The 20,148-nt window shown below is 38.7% G+C and overlaps 1 protein-coding gene across 15 annotated transcripts in view; it reads left to right on the top strand.

The window, feature by feature from the left end:
- Positions 1-20,148, top strand: part of BMPR1B (bone morphogenetic protein receptor type 1B) — a 237,409-nt gene that overhangs the window by 31,771 nt on the left and 185,490 nt on the right. The window lies entirely within an intron of this gene.

Raw genomic sequence — 20,148 nt, forward strand, 5'->3', positions numbered from 1 at the left:
CCCAACTGATAGACACACAAATAGTTTTTGGCTCTTAGAATCAGGAATTCTTTGATTTTATCTTCACATAAAGAAACTGAATTGCTGTTTTTCAGATTTTAGTGAAGGACGACAATTTTATGTGAAGCAGAAAATTTGAAAGAGATGTATGCAAAGATAAACATCACTTGGAGATTTCAGAACACAATGTCTAATTCTATTTTGATGTGTCCAATGCAACCTCACAAATTTCCTCATTGCATTTGTGTGGGAACTGTTGATCACGGCCTGAACCTCTGATTGACCATCTGAGGCAAGCAATGAGTCAGCCACAGGAGCACAGGTGAAGGCAATTCACCTGTGCTACCGGAAGGGGTGGAGCCTGGACCCACCTCTCCTAGATTCCATTTAAGTGCTGACTGACACTAAGGAAAGGTCTCTTTCTGGAGATAGCTCCTTGTGGAGTTTATTCTGAGCCTACAACATTGGTGAGCATTTTTCATTTATTATCTTTCCACTGCAATAATCCTACTTAGCCTAACCTCTGTACGCCTATTGATTGTACAGCATGGGAGTAACTCCTAGTGACAGAAATTACCTAAGTAGAGAACATGCGTTTAGTCTTTTCAGTGCTTTCTTGAGTAGCCGGATGCCTGTAGTATGCCCTGTTGAAAACTTCTTTAATGGCTGAAAAAAATGATCACATGTGGAGTCTGTAATACCAATTTCTTAACTTAGAGTTTGTGTTCTTTTCCTTTCTCCATCCATTAGTAGCTCAAGGCAGCTTTGGAACACCTGTGATTGGTGCCAACTGGCAAGGCAGAGCTGTAGCAAACTGTGCAGATACCTGCAGTGTGTTTACAGGTGGTGCTGATAAGGCTGATTGCATGCAGTTCTCCTTAGAATCTAGCATAATGGTTGTGTCATACAGTTTGCTGAGGTGAAACAGAGGTTGAAAGGATATAACAGATTTTTTTCTTTTCCTGCTCCAGTTTTAATTTGTTAGCACACCTGCAGATCTGGCATTTGTTTTGTTGTTTGCTTCTCCTCTTTTCAATATATATAAATGGCTCACTGGAGGCAAGGCTGCCTCCAGTTTTATTTCCAGTTAACTTCACTCTGTGCTGCTGCTTTTCTTCCACCCAGACTCACCACTCCATCTTTTTTCTTCTCTCTAAGTCATTTGCAAGAAGGAATTGGTGAACGCTGGTCTTGGAAATCTCTATAGAAAACAAGAATTTAACACACTATTCATTTATAAGTTATTTTCAATGCCCAAATGTAAGGGTAGATGTCAGAGCTGGTAAGAGGAATATAGTTTATCATTCCACTGGGACAAAACATGAAGAGCGTGGCATCTGGAAAGTTTGATAATATAAATATGAACAACTGGAAACAGATGGATAATGAGGGGCTCATCTCCTACTACATGTCTTCCTGCTTTAAGAAAATGCAAAGTCTGTTTTTACTACCTGGCAATATTTTTAAAATGGCTTGCTGTATCACAGAGGAAGTTGATAATAAAGAAACAGAATTCTTCTGTTCCCTGTGGGGCTAGGATTTATTCACGCAGGTGAGTAAGAGCATTGGGGTCAAATGTTTCAAAATCAGTTACTGAACAACTAAGCTTTAGAAGAAATAACTTATAGAGGTGATAAATGCACAAAAAGTATTGTACCATTTACATAGCAACATCAGCTAAGTTGCAGGGATCAGTACAACTAATTTTAATTATTATATAGTATTAATATTGATAATTACTCTTAAAGTAATTATACATAATATTAATGTATTAAGATAATTACTCTTGTAATTAGTAACATAATTACTCATGTAATTATTGTGTTAAATCCTTATCCATCCAAGTGAGAACCGATTAACACTAATGACACCAGTGTAAGTGTCAAATTGGTCATAACTTCCTGGGGATGACTCCAAATCTTGTGCTGTGTTATTTGGAGGTGGCAAACTGAAGGTGAGCTGACAGCCACAATTAAATTATCCCTTCGCCTGCTCTAGCAGAGGTGTTCATATTCAGGAATACTAATTGAAACAAACGAAATAAACCTACCACCTTATTTGTCCTCTTTTTTAACCTTCCTTTCTACTGTCAGTAATTGTTGTCTGAGATCACTTCCTTGGTCACTTCTGCTTCCTAGCAAAAGCTTGCTGGAATGGCTGCCTGTGAGAACACTATTAAAGAGTGTAGATTTAAACATATGGGCTTTGCATTTCCATAATGCTTGAGTACACAATGAGGTAATGCTGTAAGTGGAAGCTGCTCCATAAATCAAACCATATATCTTTTGATGTTTTAAATATTCTGTGAAGAACCAAATTACAAGAAATACAGATGAGCAAGTCTCTTCTGAAAAATGAAATCTAAGAAGATACCAGATGCTTGCTTTTATTGGATCCATTAAATTACCTTAGGAAATCTGGTTTTCTAATTGTAGGTTGTGCAGGTGAAATCTGGAAAACAACTGGTGATCAGGGGATTTAAGATAAGCGGAGGTGAGCAGGTACAGCAGGTTTCTGTTTTCCTTTCTTAACCATATGCATTTTGAAAATACTAATACTTAACTAATCTCTAGAGCCCAAAGACGTTCTTGGGTTTACACAGGGAGTTGCTGCAAGGGGGTACTGCCCTATGTGTGGGTTGGAGGTGAGGGTGGACTGCTGGCTGCAGCTGACCAAGGCTGTTCTGCACAGCTGGGTCAGAGATGAAGCTGCAATGAGAAGGAAAGGTGCTTTTCTTACTCTGTGGGAGTTCTGCAATACTTTGGCAAGGTCAAAAGTCAGTTTGATGCTTCTCGGTAACTTTGAGTTTCCAAAGCACTAACAGCTATACCTAAGTGTTGAATTTACCTTTTTCCCTACCCCTCTTGACAGTAATTGTAATTAGAATGAAAGTTATATAGTTAATCTGCGAGTGGTTATTTTTCTTTGCTTCATATTACACAACTAATCAGATTAAGTGCTAGCTATTGCAGATGCTGTTCTTGTAGAGGATACTTACATCACATACTGGATATGAGATAAATCTGCGATGTTTTATACTTGTTCTGGTACACAGGAACCTTGTGCAGAAAGCTGAAGCAATTGCTCTTGCTTACAGAGAATGCCTTGCCATTAGCAGTGTCAAGGGGCTATTGTAAATGAATGGACTGACAGTTTAAATTCTGCCTGCCAATCTCAACTATAGAAATCTCACGGTCAATGTGTTCTCCAGTGGGCAGTTACTGAACAATGACAGGCTGTAAGTGGCAAAATAACAAGAAATGTTATTTCTCATCTAAAAGCATTCATCACGATTATTCGCAAACAAAGCATATTAGTGTTGGTGGGCTTTTTTTAGGTACCATTTAAGCTTAGAGTGTTGAAATCTTATTGTACACTGACAGCTTATTTTGGGTGAAATATTCCTGTGAACCTTTGATGCAGGTAACATATTCAATCAAAACTAAGAGTTTGCTGAATCAGGGCCTTAGTTTCTTTCTACTGAGCAGCATGGAGAGTTCACAAGTAGATTTGTGTTGGCACCTTTTCATTAGAACCTGTTGTAAACAACAGGTGTGTGCTGTCATACTTTCCTTTAGCGAAAAATAAAGTAAAATTTGATCATGCATACATTTTTCAGATTGTTTTTATTAAATGTCTCAAAAGTATTGTACAGCTTTATTTAGACTAGTGTTTATTTCTGATCAAGAGTGTAAGTTTCTAAAACGTACATTCGAACATATCAATTGCATACTATTTTATTTTATGCAAATTTACAAGATGCTTTATTTTTTAATAAAAATAACATTTACTTAGTGGGTACATTATGAGGGAAGTCTGTGTCCACCCTGATTCCATTTAAGCTTTTTGCTTTTTAACACATGGCTCTATCTTCTATAAAATACATTTATCTTTAGAGGTGTTGAGTGATCCTTAAGAAGAGAAATGTTTAGAATACTTCAGTGATTGACACCATCTGCTTTGACTACAGCTGATTGCAAACCCTGGCTATGAATATGTCAGTGTTGAGTAGAGGTAATTTGGCTCTGTGAAGCAGAAAAGAAACCTCGAGCCTACTGCAGGGGAACTTGATGTTTAAAGTTAGGCTACTTCTGGCGTTCCTGTTGTCAAACAGCAGAACTTGACTTGTCAGCAAGCAAAATGTTCAAGTCTGGCTCATTTGCATCATTTGTAGAAGGTGACCAATTTCACCATCGAAACAAATTGCTGATGCAGAAAGTTGAACTCCTTCTCCAGACACTATGGAAGCGGAAGGAACTGAAAAGACAGACATGCGTTTAGGACAGGATCTGGTGTTTTGCATCACTGAGCTGTAATTATGACAGTGATGAGTAGTATCCTTTGGAAAGAAAAGAAAAACATACATAGGTCACTCTGAAAGTAATGCCTCATTCATTTTGATGAAGACTATAACAACTACAAAGAGCAAAATAACACAACAGAGTAAGTTCTTAGTTACAGAACACTGGTTTTTAACATAATCACTCCTATTAGCCACAGATGAGTTGATCAACGTGTTCTTCATTTTGTGCTGTGACATCTATGTATGGCCATCTGGAATGTTGCTTGCCTTTTACATTGCTGTTGCTGAAATGCACCACCACTATCCTGCTGTGCTGACATCCACTGTTTGCTCTCCATAAATGTTCAGCTAGCATCAGTAAGTGTCAATACTATTTTTTCCACATGGAGGAATTCAGTGACACACCCTTACTTCATACATGCTCCTATGCTGTTTTGCCCCTCTGCTGTCATCTGTCACATGGCTAAAAAATGTAACAGAATATTGGTGAGAAGGTTCAACTTCTCCTGCCATACTGCCAATATCCGCTTCTAACGTTGTGGGCCAGCATAATGAAATAGGAGGCATTACTTTTGGAGCAGCCCCATAATTAATAGTAAGATGTAATGACCCAAATGCTAAATATAAACAAAAATATTAGTTCCTTTGTAGTGGAGAATGTGAGTACTGTTAGTCCTTGTGTAAAGTTTGTCCCATAGGACAGAAAGTTCAGAGAGAGTTTGGACTTCTCTGCTGCTTCCATAAAGTGTTGAACATCTGAACTGGAAATAAAGACTTGATATTTTAATTCATCTCCATCCCGTAAATGTTATCAATATAAACTGAACTAAGTGAGAAGCAGTCAGAAAACTAGTTTGAGCAGCAAAAAACCTATATCTAATCTTGAATAATTTGTGTTTTACCTTGAAGAAGATGCTTAGGAAATCCTTTTAAGATGCTCCCTGATCTTCTCGTAACTTTGGATGAGGAAAGATCAGAATAGTTAGGAATAGCGTCTGAAACATAAAACATCCTGAGATTTGCACTAGGTTGTCTATTTAATGCTTGTGTATTGTACAGATGCCTGTTTAGATCTCACTTGTCAACACAGATGATCAATAGATGTTAATGCAACCCTGGAGAAAAATTGCCAAGGAAAGGACCACCTTGCAACCACCTTCTAAAAATATGTAAAACCCAGTTAGGGTGGCTTTGAGGCTTTTTTTTTTTTTTTTTCTTCTTCCTTAGGAAAACAAAAGTTTCAAAAAAACGAATAGCAGAAAAGCTTGTGTAAAGCAAAATTCTTTGTTCATTACCTGTGGTCATTCCAATTTAGATTTATTTTGGCTCTATACTGGGTCAGTGTTAAATTCTTTGTCATTAAAATGCTCTTTCTGCATTTTTGTATAGTCTTTGTATATATAGGAGTACACTGATTTCTTATACTTTTATATCTCATAAAATGGGATAAGCAGTGCATAAAATAAAGGTTTAGTAGAGAAGAACTATTTTAACTTAGAACACTGAACAGGTCACAGGAGCATTGGTGTTTCTGCTGTATTTATTTTCCCCTCTTTCCCCATTCCTTGGCTACATAGATGGCCTGCACTATAAAATTCAGCAAAGCAATTATCCCGGTTACATATCAGACAACTGAATTCATGGTTCATTAACAGCTTTAATTCTACTATTTACTATTTTGAGAGTTTAATATATGTATATATAAATATATTGTCTCTTTCATGAGTTTTTGACGTTGCACATTTTTTAACCAAAATTTTAGAATTTGCTTGCCAGACTTCATCAATTGCACTATTTGCAATGAGTAGTGAAGTAGTTGTTTTCCAATATGCAAACTTTGAATTGGTGCCCACAACCTTCATTATGAAAAGCTCCTATTAATGCTTTCACATCAAAAACCAAAGAGAGGCCGTGGTTGAACAAAATCGGAGACATTAATAATGACAAGCAATGGACTTTTATTTAGGTGTCTTATAAATTACTGGTGGCAAATTAATGCAGATGAATGTTTTGTTGAATGTATGCTGTGTATGGCAGTCAGGGAGCGAATTTAATGGAAAAAAGGAGAATAAAACTCTATAAGTAAGATATGTAAGTTTCGCTTGTTATGTGTTATCGGCTTGAATTCCTGCCTGTTCTGAATGCTCACTTCTTCTCAACCTCTCCCCACTGTATTTCAGATTGAATTTTATATATATATATACTTTTTCCTAAGAGTGTAATTTATCTAAACAGGTATACATCACGACATTGTATAGTTTGTAGGGTCTCCTCCCATCTTTGAAAATGATGGAGCAATGTCTACAGCTGTAACTATGCTTTTATCATAGAATCACAGAGTCATAGGATCATCAAGGTTGGAAAAGACCTCCAAGATCACCCAGTCCAACTGTCCACCTGTCAGCAATATTTCCCACTAATCCATGTCCCTCAGTACAACATCTAAACATTTATTGAACACCTCCAGTGTTGGTGACTCCACCACCTCCCTGGGCAGACTGTTCTAGCAGCTGACCACTCTCTTGGAGAGGAATTGTTTCCTAATGTCCAACCTGAATCTCCCCTGGAGTAACTTGAGGCCATGCCCTCTAGTTCTATTGCTAGTTACATGGGGGAAGAGGCCAACACCCACCTCACTGCAACTTCCCTTCAAGTAGTTGTAGAGAGTGATAAGGTCACCCCTGAGGTTCTTCTTCTCCAGACTAAATAATCTCAGTTCCCTCAGCTATTCCTCATAAGGCTTGTGCTCCAGACCCCTCACCAGCTTTGTTACCCAACTCTGGACACAGTCCAGGGTCTTGATGTCTTTCTTGTATTGAGGGGCTGAAAACTGAATGCAGTACTCCAGGTGCATCCTCACCAGGGCTGAGTACGTAGGGATGATTGCCTCCCTGCTCCTGCTGGCATGACACTTCCAGGTCTATTTCTTTTGTACAGTCTTACAGCAACTCCACCCTGAGCTCTGCATTGCCTGGGGTTATTGTGGCCAAGATGTAGGACCAGGCACTTGGTCTTGTTGAACTTCATCCCGTTGGCTTCAGCCCAGCAATCCAGCCTGTCCAGATCTCTCTGTAGAGCCTTTCTTCCCCCAGGTAGGTCAACTTCCTGCCAACTTGGTGTCATCTGCAAACTCGCGAGGGTGTACTCAGTGCCCTCATCCAGGTCATCAATAAAGATATTGAACAGAATAAGCTGTAATACCGACTCCTGGGGAACATCACTTGTGGTGGTCACCAGTTGGATGTGACTCCACTCACTGCCGCTCTCTGGACCTGGCCATTCAACCAGTTCTTTTCCCAGAAAAGAGTGTACTTTTCCAAGCCAGGGACTGCCAGTTCTTCAGAAGAATACTGTGGGAGACGGTGTCAAAGATGTTACTGAAGTCTAGGTAGACTATGTCAACAACCTTACCCTCATCTGCAATGCAGGTCACTTGATTATGGAAGTAAATCAGGTTGGTCAAGCAGGATCTTCCTTTCATGTACCCATGCTGACTAGGCCAGGTCCCCCAGTGGTCTTGCACATCTTGTAGTTCCCAGATCCTTCTTATGATTTTTGTTGTAGAATGAGTCACGCTGGCAAGCCTTCAATCCTCTGGGACCTCTCTGGTTGATCAGAATGCTGATAGATGATGGAAAGTGGCTTGGCTATCGCCTCCACCAGCTGCCTCAGCGCTGGGTGGATCCTATCTGGCCCCATGGACTTGTGACAGTCCAGGCGGAGTAGATGATGCTTTCTTTTAATGAACTTCAAGAGGAAGCTCATGATTCTTTTTTAATCACTTATTAAACCTCAACAATTCAGCTTCCGGCCTAAATTGTGCAGGCTTTTCAATTTGAGGTACACTTTGCATACAACTGAATATTAGTAGTAAAGGAGAAATTCTTTGCTATAATCAAACTCCACAAAGTATTTGAGAAAAATAAATGCTTTCTGTCATAGGTTTCAAAATTTTACCCACAGGCCAAGTTTTGTCGATATAATTATGGTTTAGGAGACATTTTAAGTGCTAGTTGAACCTTTAACCTGTGTTTTCTCTGAAATAAATACAGGATGTGAAAATGGCTAAATGAAATGCATATTCATAGAGATTAATATTAGTTAAAGTTAGTTAAGCTACTGTTACCTTATGCTTAATTTGTATTGTATGCATAGTTACGAACAGATTGTAACAGCATGTGGATTTTTTCCTATCTTTTCATATTTGCTGAAGTGTTGTCTTATGTTTTCATACTTGCTATGTTATGTAAACTGCTTAAAAAAGCATTTTAGAATCTAACAGGTAGTTGAATTTCAGGCTGGCTCTGTTTAAAACAAAACAGTAGTCTTTGAAGTTCCATCATTTTTTTTTTTCTGAAAATAACAGTAGTAGAATTGATTCCATCACCTTCTAAGGAAACAAGTTGAAAGAGAAATGTCTTGGTTAGTAGTCCAGACAACAAATGTATTCTGCAAGCATTTGAAATCAAGCTAGAGTCAGCCTTAGTGGAGGTAGGGAAAGCTAATAAAAATAACTTCTCTGTCTGCACTGCCAAAATTGATTGAAAAGTTAAAAATAAAGACTGTAAGTATGGAGCAAAGTAGAGCATTTAACTTTATTTAAAGAATGCTGGTAATAATAGTATCTTTAAGTAAAGCATTTAAGTGAGCTCTCTTTTAAAACTGGTTTGATATTTTGAAAAGTAAATAATGCATTTTCTTTGTGGCATCTTCAGTTTTGATCAGTGAAGAAGAACACTTAAAAAGTTTATTGGCCTCAGTCTCAGAAAATAGATGCATATCAGAAAACTTATGTTTAGAAGTAGGGGAGAACTTGAAATCAGCTTGTTAGATAATACTTGGGAGCAACCAGTCACATGTGAGTAGTGTTCAGGTGTTTTGTGTGGAGTGATTCTTGATGTAGTGTGTTCCAGATGCAGCGACTGTAAGCTTTGTCCAGGGGAGTAGGAGCGTACCGCAGTGGTCTTGAGGAGCAGCAATTAGCCATGGCTCATGGAGATCCCAGTGGCTCTCTGCTTCAGCAGAAGTATTGCTGTAAGGTGTACAGATCACACTGCCCATCTTCTAAATGTTCTGAGTATTCTGGGGCAGTGAACGTGCCCATGGAACCCTGAGCATGGGACATCTTGGAGGAGCTGGGTCTCTTAGGGCATGGTGGATGTACAAAAAATGTCCACGCACACTCAAAAAATGGTATATGTATATAAGGGATTGTTCCCAGGCATCTATCTTTTTTTTATAGACCTTTAAAATTCCAACCCAGGCTCACAATAAATCCTCTTAGTAGAAATTTCTTTAGTCAGCGATTTTGTTTTGAATGTAGGACCATTTGGATAAACTTGTTTTCCACTTGGATAATGTACCTTTAGTGAACTATTTCAGTACGTTAAGATACTGTTTTAATTTGGTTTAGAGTTAATATTTGTTTCAGTGGTTACTGCAGACAGTGAAAAGGAGGCTTTGTTTTTTCTTTAAGGTCATGGAAGTATAAATGCAAAGGAGATTAAAAATCAATTATTAAATCCAGATTTCCTTTATTCTCATTTAATTTAAGTTTACCTCTCTTTGATGACTTCCTGTTAAAGTATTACACTAATATAGGAAATTAAAGATTTTCCTTATATACATTTCTGTATCATTTGAGTTACAGGATTTCTCATCTCTTTCCTGAAAAATGTATTCAATTAGTCCACTTATAAATTATAGTCTTATAAATTAGTTTCATGTATTTTTATAAATCAGCATTTACAAGAGAGATGTCTGGACAGAGAGGATACATCTTATTTCTGTATACATTATTAATCTTTTATTAATTATACTAAATTTATTTTAAGATAGAAATCTGCCTTTGCACCTTGTAGTGGGGTGCAGATACCAGAGGCAGATATTTCACTGGAGATGCATGTAGACCTGTGAAAAAAGGATCACTAAATGTGCAATCCAAATGAAGACAACCTTATAAATGTGGGGTGTTTGGCCAAAGGGTGTATATGTATGCATCGCTGTGATGGCATAAGAGAGTTTATGGGCACAGCTGTGTGTGCTGAGGTGAGACACTTCAGCTGGGAAATCACATACTATGCTATCTTTTATCTTTTTGTCACAATGGCTTTTGTTACTTAAGTAATTTTTAAAGAAGAAAATGAAGAAATACAAAGGCTGGTTGAAGGGAAATAATCTTAGCAAATCATTAACGTAAAGAAAAGTAATAAACTGCTAAGAAAAAGGAGAGACTGTAGAACTGGAATATTGACTGTTCTCTGTGCTTGTCAAAGGACATTCGAATACCTGTTCTCTGTGCTTGTCAAAGGACATTAAAATACCATGCTTAAAGTATTTGGCTAAAACTTTAGATGTGATTTTAGGATAGGCTTTTCTAAGAATGTATCATTTGAATTGAAATGATGAGACTTCTAGTACTTATTGGAATATAAGTGACTTTTGAAAATGCATTCAAACTTCTATCAGATTTTTTAAAGTTATAGAATAACCAATTATTAGCCAGTTGTTGCACTTATGGGAATTGTGAATTTCTGGAAAATTTTCCTCTGTTTTCTAAGAAATAAAGTTCTGCTCTGTTCTGGGGAATTCATCTGGAAAAAAAGATTTCTTTAGGGGTGACGGGGACCATCTGTGGAATTCCAAGTATGTGGAAAACCTGGAACAGAGATGGGCAAAAACTACACTGGGAGGCAGTGGATTGAAGATAGGTCACTTTGGTAACCTTCCTTTGAGGAAAGGTCTGAATGCAAGTACTGACCTATCGACCCTTAATTATTCAAGGCTAATGTTATGCGCTCTTCATGCCTAAGTGGTATTTCCATGTCATAATGCTTCTAATCATTCCCAATTTTCCTACTGTTTTCATATATGTTTACTTTTTTTGTGCGTATGCAACAGACAAAACCTGTGACTGTTATATAGTATGCAACCTCTATAGTTCAAGAACATTTAGCTCTGAAGTAAAGACAGGTGAAAGGAAATGCCCTAAGATTCAGTTCACAAATTCCATTTTACTGCAGAGTATTAGTAACTTGCTTTATACTGTACTAAGGTGCATTTTTTCCATTTGGAAATTTCTGTTTTCCATTCAGTTAACAAATTACTTAGTACACTTTTTTCCTCCAGAGCAATGAAGACTGTTCAGATGGATGGAGACCTGACTGTCATTTCTCTTGCAACTTAATGTGGCAACTGGATTATATCCTTTAAGACAGGACTTATGTCCCCTGCTTCCCCCTAGTTCACCTCATTTTATTTACAGTACGCAGTGAATAGGTTTTTTTAAAGAAAGCACAGAGCACTTTCTTGTGTGAAGTCTACAAAAGAAGAGTGCAGATAAACGGTAATAGCATATCATGTTGTAAATAAGGGAGGTTTTAGAAATTATTCTGATTTTTATGCAGAATTTCACAACTTCTTTACTTTTCACTACATCAGCCTAAAAAGACCTTTAATTCTATCTCCTGTGGGTTTTCCTCCCCATCTATTTCCATTTTTTAGCATTATTAAAACAAACAACAACAAAAATCAACAAATATTGAAGTCTTGTAACATTTTTGTAACCATTTCTCATAGATATTTCTTTCATGCTGGAGCTATCATAGTCATCAGTATTTTAATTTATTTCACTTCCAATGTAATCCTTTTATTTTAAAGGAAAAGGTTTTGAACTTACGGAAACATACCTGGAAGGGATTTTAGGTGGCTTACTGGGTAGTATTTATTCCATTCAGTTTTAACGTACTGTATGAATATCAAATTACAGGTTAAGCAGTGAAGATGGCTCTACCTTACGTGTATGTTAGGTAGATTGCAAGTTACAGCACAGGGTATGTGTTTGGAAGAGAAACAGTTGACACCTTTTTTCAGTTGACAACAAGTATATCAAGTACGTTTGTGCTTTAAATATTCCTGTGCGCTTTAGCCATCAACAACCCTGATTTCATGTTCTGTCTTCTGTAGTGTGCCTTGGTGTAGGTATTGAAGCCACTTTCATGGAGCATGTAGTGCTCTGCTTTTTGGTATGTAACTATTGCTTTTTCCAACATCTCTATTAAAAGTGTCCATAAACTCCATGTGGAAAATGTAGTTGCACTGGCTAGGCATTTCTACCAGTAGTGCCAGCCAGTCTTTGTGTAAAGAACAGAATAGGTCTTTTGAGTCTTGTCTGTCTGAGACTGGAAATGAATTTCCAGTTGTTAAGTGTAGGTGGATGCCACAGTTACACTTTTAACCTTACTAATGTAACTCTGTACTCTTCCCTTAAGTTTACCTGCCTCAAACCTATCTGGGTAGTTGCTTTAAGAAGTGTAAACAGGTGACTCAATGCATGTGATTTTTGTAGTACCTTTTCTCTATCACTGCTCCATGGAAAACAACACTGGAGTGTCTCAAGTACTAATTTTAGACTGGCTGGAATAAGTGTTCCAATATTGACTATGCTGATTAGTCTCAATAGAGCCATGGGGGATATTTGTTTGTACTTGAACTTCATAAAAATATTTAAAAGTTGACTCTGTTCTAAGCAATTATATTTGTTTACGATCCTGGTTTCTTTTCCATTAGGTGGGAACAAATACAGTGGTACTGTGTTTCTGCTGATAGGGGTGCATTGAAATCCTTTGAAGTGGAGTGGATTATTAAGTGCGTATTGAAGCTGTTCATCAGCCTTTTGAAAATCAAAGACTTATGCAATTGAGAATTTATAGAATTTATGATTTGATCTTAAAGCAAAATACCCTCAAATCGCAAAACAAAACAAAAAATCAATTATAATGTTAAACAGTGGCCTCTCTTGTCATCTCATTTATTTATGGTTATTTAATTCTGGGATAAATCTGACCTATTCTCCTCTGATGTGTTCAACTCAGCTTCCTGAGCTTCTTTGCTTTCAGAGAACGGTGAAAGCCTGTGGGAGATAACAGATAAATGGAAGCCACTGCTCTAGATCCTTTCTCACCTGTATGCTGGATTAGTAGTGAATTCTCGAGTCCTCTGTGCAGACAAGAGGAGCAGCGATGACTTCATGATACTGGGAGTTGTTCTACTAGAGAGGTATCCCTATGCCTCCTGTGCAGTTCAGGAGGTGGATGAATGACTGGATGAATGACAAAAGGGTTGCAAGGGCTTTGCACTCCAGTCCTGCTGCTTGTCAGCTGCATTTCTTTGCTGCATCAAACCTGCAAGCTGCATGGGGGAAGCAGAGGAAGCTTTCCTGTGGCTTGCAGTAATTCTGCATGCATGAGAGCAGTTGCAGCAAATACTGAAGCCCAGTACATTCTATGTCTTTAACACTGGGAATGTAACTCTGCCTTTCAGATTGGAATGGTAGTTTAGTCTTGTACCAAGAAAACATTTGCATGTATTTGTCCAAAAGACATATATACATGTGTCTGTATGTAGGTATATATACAAACATACATATAAAAGTACACACATGTATATTTTGTACTTCCCTTGAAAACAGATGGATTAAGTTTCACGTTGGATGTTTAGCTAGATACTTGTCCTAGCAAAGAGCAGAAATGGCTCAGTGTGTTAATGGCTGGATAGCATGAAGTGTTGTGCATGAAAAGCACATAATCTGTGGTTGTGGGAAAGTATGAGTAAGAATGGAAGGACAAACCAAAGCAGACAAGGACTTCATTGCATATGAGATCAGCCTTAATTTTAATGCCTACACCTCGGAGAGTTTCTTAGACAACTTGCAGCACTATAACTATAGAGAAGCTGAATAGAACATTACTGGAATGTTTTGAAATAGATATGCCTTCAGTCTATGGCAAAGTTGAGGTGGTTTTATTTCTGTAATAATATAACTATGTCTTAGGAAAGGACTTTGTGTTTTTCTGATAATATAAACACTGGGAGCCTTAGGGTACCTGGGAAAACCATGGGGCAAATTTTAGTCTTAGAGGCAAGATGGTGGTTTGCCAGTGCTGTGAACTATAATTTTCCCTTGGGGTTGATAGTGCATGGAATATAAGACTTCATGGTCTGCCAATGATGGCTACTTTCCTGTGGAACCACTTTTTTTCCAAAGTCTAGTTTTGTTTCTCTTGAGCAGAAGATTTATTTGTACCTTCTGATTAATCTTTTTTATTTATATACATTTTTAATTTGGAGTCTTCCATTTGTTTTTGGTTAACATTGTTAAGGTCCATGAAATGTGGAAAAAGGATCTGACCACTTTGGAAGAATATAGGAATGTAGTCAGGGCCTGCAGGGATGTGACGAGGAAGGCTAAAGCCTGTCTGGAATTGAATCTGGCTGAAGTGATAAAGGATAATAAAAAAGGCTTCTTCAAGTATGTTAACAGCAAAAGGAAAACTAGAGAGAATGTGGGCCCCTTACTAAGTGAGGGGGGGGTTCTGGTAACGGGGGATGCTGAGAAGGCAGAGATACTGGATGCCTTCTTTACTTCCGTCTTCAGTGAAAAGGCTCTCCCACAGGAATCCCACACCCTGGAGGTTAGTGAGAGGGTCTGGGGAATGGGAGAGTTCCCTTTAGTCAGGAAAGAGGACGTGCGTGAGCGCCTAGGCAGTACTAAGGTCCACAAGGCCATGGGACCTGATGGGGTGCATCCACGTGTGCTGAGGGAGCTGGCAGAGGTCATTGCCGAACCGCTCTCCATCATTTTTGAGAGGTCTTTGATAACAGGGGAGGTCCCTGAAGACTGGAGGATAGCCAACGTCACTCTGGTCTTCAAAAAGGGCAAGAAGGAAGACCCGGGTAATTATAGGCCTGTCAGCCTCACCTCTGTCCCTGGAAAGGTGATGGAACAGCTTGTGCTGGATACCATCTCCAGACACCTGGGAGAAAAGGAGGTTATCGGGAGTAGTCAGCATGAGTTCACTAAGGGGAGGTAGTGCTTGACCAACTTGGTGGCCTTCTATGATGCTGTCACATGCTGGGTGGATGGGGGAAGAGAGGTAGATGTAGTCTACCTTGATTTTAGAAAGGCATTTGATACTGTCTCCCACGCCATCCTTATAACAAAGCTGAGGAAGTGTGGGATAGACGAGTGGACAATGAGGTGGGTTGAGAACTGGCTGACTGGCAGAGCGCAGAGGGTCGTCGTTGGTGGTGCAGAGTCTGGCTGGAGACCTGTAACCAGTGGTGTCCCCCAGGGGTCTGTGCTGGGTCCGGTTTTGTTCAACATCTTCATCAATGACCTTGATGAGGGGATAGTGGCCACCCTCAGCAAGTTTGCTGATGATACGAAGTTGGGAGGATTGGCTGACACGCCTGAAGGCTGTGCTGCCATTCAGCGAGACCTGGACAGGCTGGAGAGCTGGGCAGTAAGAAACCGGATGAGGTTCAACAAAAGCAAGTGTAGGGTCTTACACCTAGGGAGGAATAATTGCATGCACCAATACAGGCTGTGGGATGAGCTGCTTGAGAAGAGCTCTGCAGAGAGGGACCTGGGCATGCTGGTGGATGACAGGTTGGCCATGAGCCAGCAGTGTGCTCTCGTGGCCAAAAAGGCCAATGGCATTCTGGGGTGCATTAAAAAGAGCGTGTCCAGCAGGTCGAGGGAGGTGATCCTCCCCCTCTACTCTGCCCTCGTAAGGCCTCATCTGGAGTACTGTGTCCAGTTCTGGGCTCCCCAGTACAAAAAAGACAGGGATCTCTTGGAAAGAGTCCAGTGGAGGGCCACAAAAATGGTGAAGGGCCTGGAACATCTCCCCTGTGAAGAAAGGCTAAGTGACCTGGGTCTGTTTAGCCTTGAGAAAAGACGACTGAGAGAGGACCTGATCCAGGTTTATAAATATCTGAGGTGTGGCGGCCATAGTGGTGAGGCCAGTCTCTTTTCAGTGGTACGTAGAGACAGGACAAGGGGAAACAGACGTAAGCTGCAGCATAGGAAGTTTCGCACGAATGTGCGTAAGAACTTCTTGACGGTGAGGGTGACGGAGCACTGGAACAGGCTGCCCAGGGAGGTTGTGGAGTCTCCTTCTCTGGAGGTATTCAAGTCTCGCCTGGACACCTACCTGTGCGACCTGGTGTAGGGAACCTGCTTTGGCAGGGGGGTTGGTCTCGATGATCTCTAGAGGTCCCTTCCAACCCCTACAATTCTGTGATTCTGTATTTCATTGACATGCCACTATAAAATTGTAAGCTTGAAATGGTATTGCAGAAATTTTGGATGATTCTGTCCTACATAAGGAATGAAATTATTTGAGAAACAGGTAGTTTAATAGGAGAGGAAGAGTGGATTTAATATAAATTGTAGTGATATTGCTAAGGTTGCTAGTGCTCATTGACAGATAGCCTCACAGTTTGTTTAGAAAACAGGAAGAATCTATGCTCTTGCAGTAAGTAGGTAACAATGATATACTGACCTGTTTATATCAGGTAAATAAGGAAATTCTGCTTGAATCAGCTAATTTTGTGAAATCAAATATTGTGTGATCAAGGCAAGGAGCTAACTGAGCATTCATGAATACTGAGTTTGCCCAGTGAACACAGCAAGAAAGAGTTCTGACTTCATCCCAAGGGTCTTGGGATCACCACCACAAAAAGACTGAGCTTGAGAAAGGAAAAAGAACCCTCTGTTAATGATTTTGAGGAAAGTATTGAATATGTATGTACTGCTCAGGAAAGCTTTTGCATGTATGAGACAAGTAATGTATATAAGCTGAAGATCTTTTGTGCATGTTATGCATGGTAGATGGAAAATATCCCCAGTGCATTCAGTGCTGATAAGAAAGAATGCCTGCGTTTTAAGCTTTATGATTCATTCAGTTTCAGATGGAATGCTTTTTTTTTTTTTTTTCTTCCCAATTATTGTGTGCTTACTCAGCTCCATGCCTATATTGCAATCATATTTTTTCCCTGATAAAACATGTAGGTACAAGTGATTGCAAATGCATTAAATCAATTTCATTCTATCATAGCTTTCTGTCATTTGCAAACTAAACCCACTGATGAAAACTGATGTAAAGTAAAATTATGTTTCTGCAGTCAAATTGCACGTTTATTTATGCTGTGCTTATATGTGTTACAAAAGAGTTCCTCATTGACTTTTTTCATTAGAATCCAGTCTTTTTGCCTGACAGAGGATGCATCGCATGAAATCTTGCAGCTCCTCATGTTGTAGCACTTTTCTATAATCTGTCTCTCTTAGAAGCTTTCTGATGGCATCTATTCATTATCTCAATGGATTTTAAATACTACTGATCCTGAGCAATTTGTTTAATAAGGCTCCAACTATCTGTGTAATTATTCCAATCTGTGCCTCTTTCTCAGCTTTTGCCTGCAAGGCTGATAAATGGGGCAAGGGGAAAAGGGCAGCCTCCTGCTCAGGCTGCAGAGCACTGGTCTCTGACATTCCCAATGGGGAACTCCCTTTGAAAAGGGCTGCTGTGACAGAGTGTGGGAGAGCTATGGAAATACTATTCAGCTTTATTTAAGAAGTCTAAAGAAATATCAGTCATGGCAAACAGCTTCCTTATCTTGTGAAATATTACATTTTTATGGCTACTGTATTGTTTCCCAGCATTTTGCTGCCATAGTATCACCTTACTCATGAAATCCCTGATTATATCAGGAACAGAGTGAAGTTTCTCTCTCTGTGCTTGCAGAATTTAAGAGGAATGATAAATTTGGTCCAGATTATATATTGTATATATATATATTATATATAATGTATAATATAATATATATATTATATACATGTTTTTTATGCAATTTAGAGTGAATGCTAGTGATGAATCATCTTCATGTTTTTATAGGCACTGATCTTTTTGGCTGCTGTTTTGGTTATGCACAATTATGAGATCAGATATGGGGATATCAAATCTTGGTTATACTGTGTGCAGGAGCATAATAGAAGTTGTATAGCATGTCTTTTCTGTATTTGTTTCCCAATATATTCTAGACTTTTCTGTCTTTCTGAGAATAAAATAAGGAAAAAATGTTATGCATTTTAACTCAGCCCAGACTGGTAGCATATGGTTAAATGCCAGCTGAAAGGTTTTTTTCTTCAGTGTCACCTTTAGATCAGAAAATGAAATGTGAAATAGATTAAGGAAAAGAACAGAAAGCACTCTCAAATAAGAAAGCATGCTTTTTAGTAGCTGGAAGGTTACATGCAGTGTCATGGTTAAAACAAGGTTATAGACCTACCTTGTCTATAGTGAATGTACCTCCATTTGTATATTTAACATTATCTCAGCATGGGCAACTTTTTCTCCTTGGTAATTTCAAAAAACAAAACAAAAAGGCCTGTTTTATGCTTATGTAAGACCTTTGCCTTTTTTGTTCAGGAACGGTTTGTTGTTTTTTTTTTTTTTTTTTTTTTTCTTCTTTCTTTCATTCTATTCATATATATCCATGAAGTTTGCATTTTCTGCATTGAAGTGCTTGTGGCTGTGGATGGTGTTACTATCCTCTCCTCCATGTACTTTCCATGAGAAGGCACAAATCAAGTGCTCTGTGGGAGCACAGGGTTGAGCTAGGTTTCCTGGAAAATGATCACCTTTGAGATAAAAGCCAAAGTCATTACTTTTGAGCCTGTAAGTAATTTTCTTATGAATCTAAAACCTTTGTTCCTGAGGAAAAGTTTACTTTAGCCTAGACTTTAGAGTAGGATTTAAATTAGTATTGAAGTATATATTATACTTCAGTTTTTAATCCTCTAATTGCTGTGCTTGTTTATGATCTGCACAAACCTCTTTGACTTCAGAGGTTTATGCCCCTTATGCAACCTTCTGCTTGACTTGCATTGCCAATGGATAGACTTCACCCCTCTCAGAGTGATGCTGCAGGACTGGAAGAGAAAGAGTGAATTAGAGCAGTGATATTGCACATCAGTGTTCTGAAATACTAATATGGAGTGTTTGGGAATCAAGTAGGTTAAAAAAAAATTTTTTTTCAACCTGGAGCTTCACGTGAACACCAAGCAAACCTCTAGGATCTATAAACAAAATCTGAGTATTTCAGAAAGGATATGACCTTATGCACATAACCTGATGCAAGTAGAAGGGTTGGACCTCCAATATTCCTTTTGAACATTAGATTATAATAACCAGAGGACAACAGATCTTCTAAAGGAAAAAGAATAGGTACTTGAATCAGACCATTATCTGCAAATCAGTGCTGTTCAGTTATGACCTTGCAAAATTTCTAGCTGTTCCAGTATTGTGAAGGAAATGATAAATACTTGGCCACTGTTTGGGATAGGAATGAAATCGAGGCATTCTGCAACTCTTGAATTGGTGTTGATATGTGTAAAACTACTTCAGATAAGATAAGCAGTGGCACAGTAAAGATTTCATAGGAGCTGTCTAAATGAATAATTTCCTTTTTGCATTCTAGCGTGCTAATGGAGTAGTTAATTATAGAGATCTGTGAAAGAAGAAAAAGCTCTGGATCTCCCATTTCTCTTTGTCTGTGTGTTCTTATGCCTTTGTTCAGTCTATGAAATTGTTTTTTCTTACAATGCAAGAACGTAGAACATTGTTTCTCCTCTATCTTCTTCAGAATCCTTGTGTAGCTGTTGTTCCATCTTCATTTTCACTTGCTTCCAGCCTCAAGGCATAGTTTTCCAGGCTTGTCTTCAGTCCTACAGCTGTCTGCAACTGCTTTTGCTGAGGACTTCATTAAAACTTGCATGACTTTATCTTGAGAACCCCGCATAAAACTAATCTTGATCTCCATGCTACTTGTGAGGCAGTTGATCTCGCCCTAAGATTTATGATCTCTGCCATAAAAGTTTCAGCTGACTCTCATTGTATTGTATGGTTTCCTGTGTTTATTGCAACAAGGAGGAGGAATGATCCTTAGTGTATCAGGCATGTTAATTATTTGAGCATCCATTATTATTTTTTATAATGTGC

Source organism: Meleagris gallopavo, chromosome 4, assembly GCF_905368555.1.
Source record: "Meleagris gallopavo chromosome 4, MGAL_WU_HG_1.1, whole genome shotgun sequence".
Lineage (NCBI taxonomy): Eukaryota > Metazoa > Chordata > Aves > Galliformes > Phasianidae > Meleagris > Meleagris gallopavo.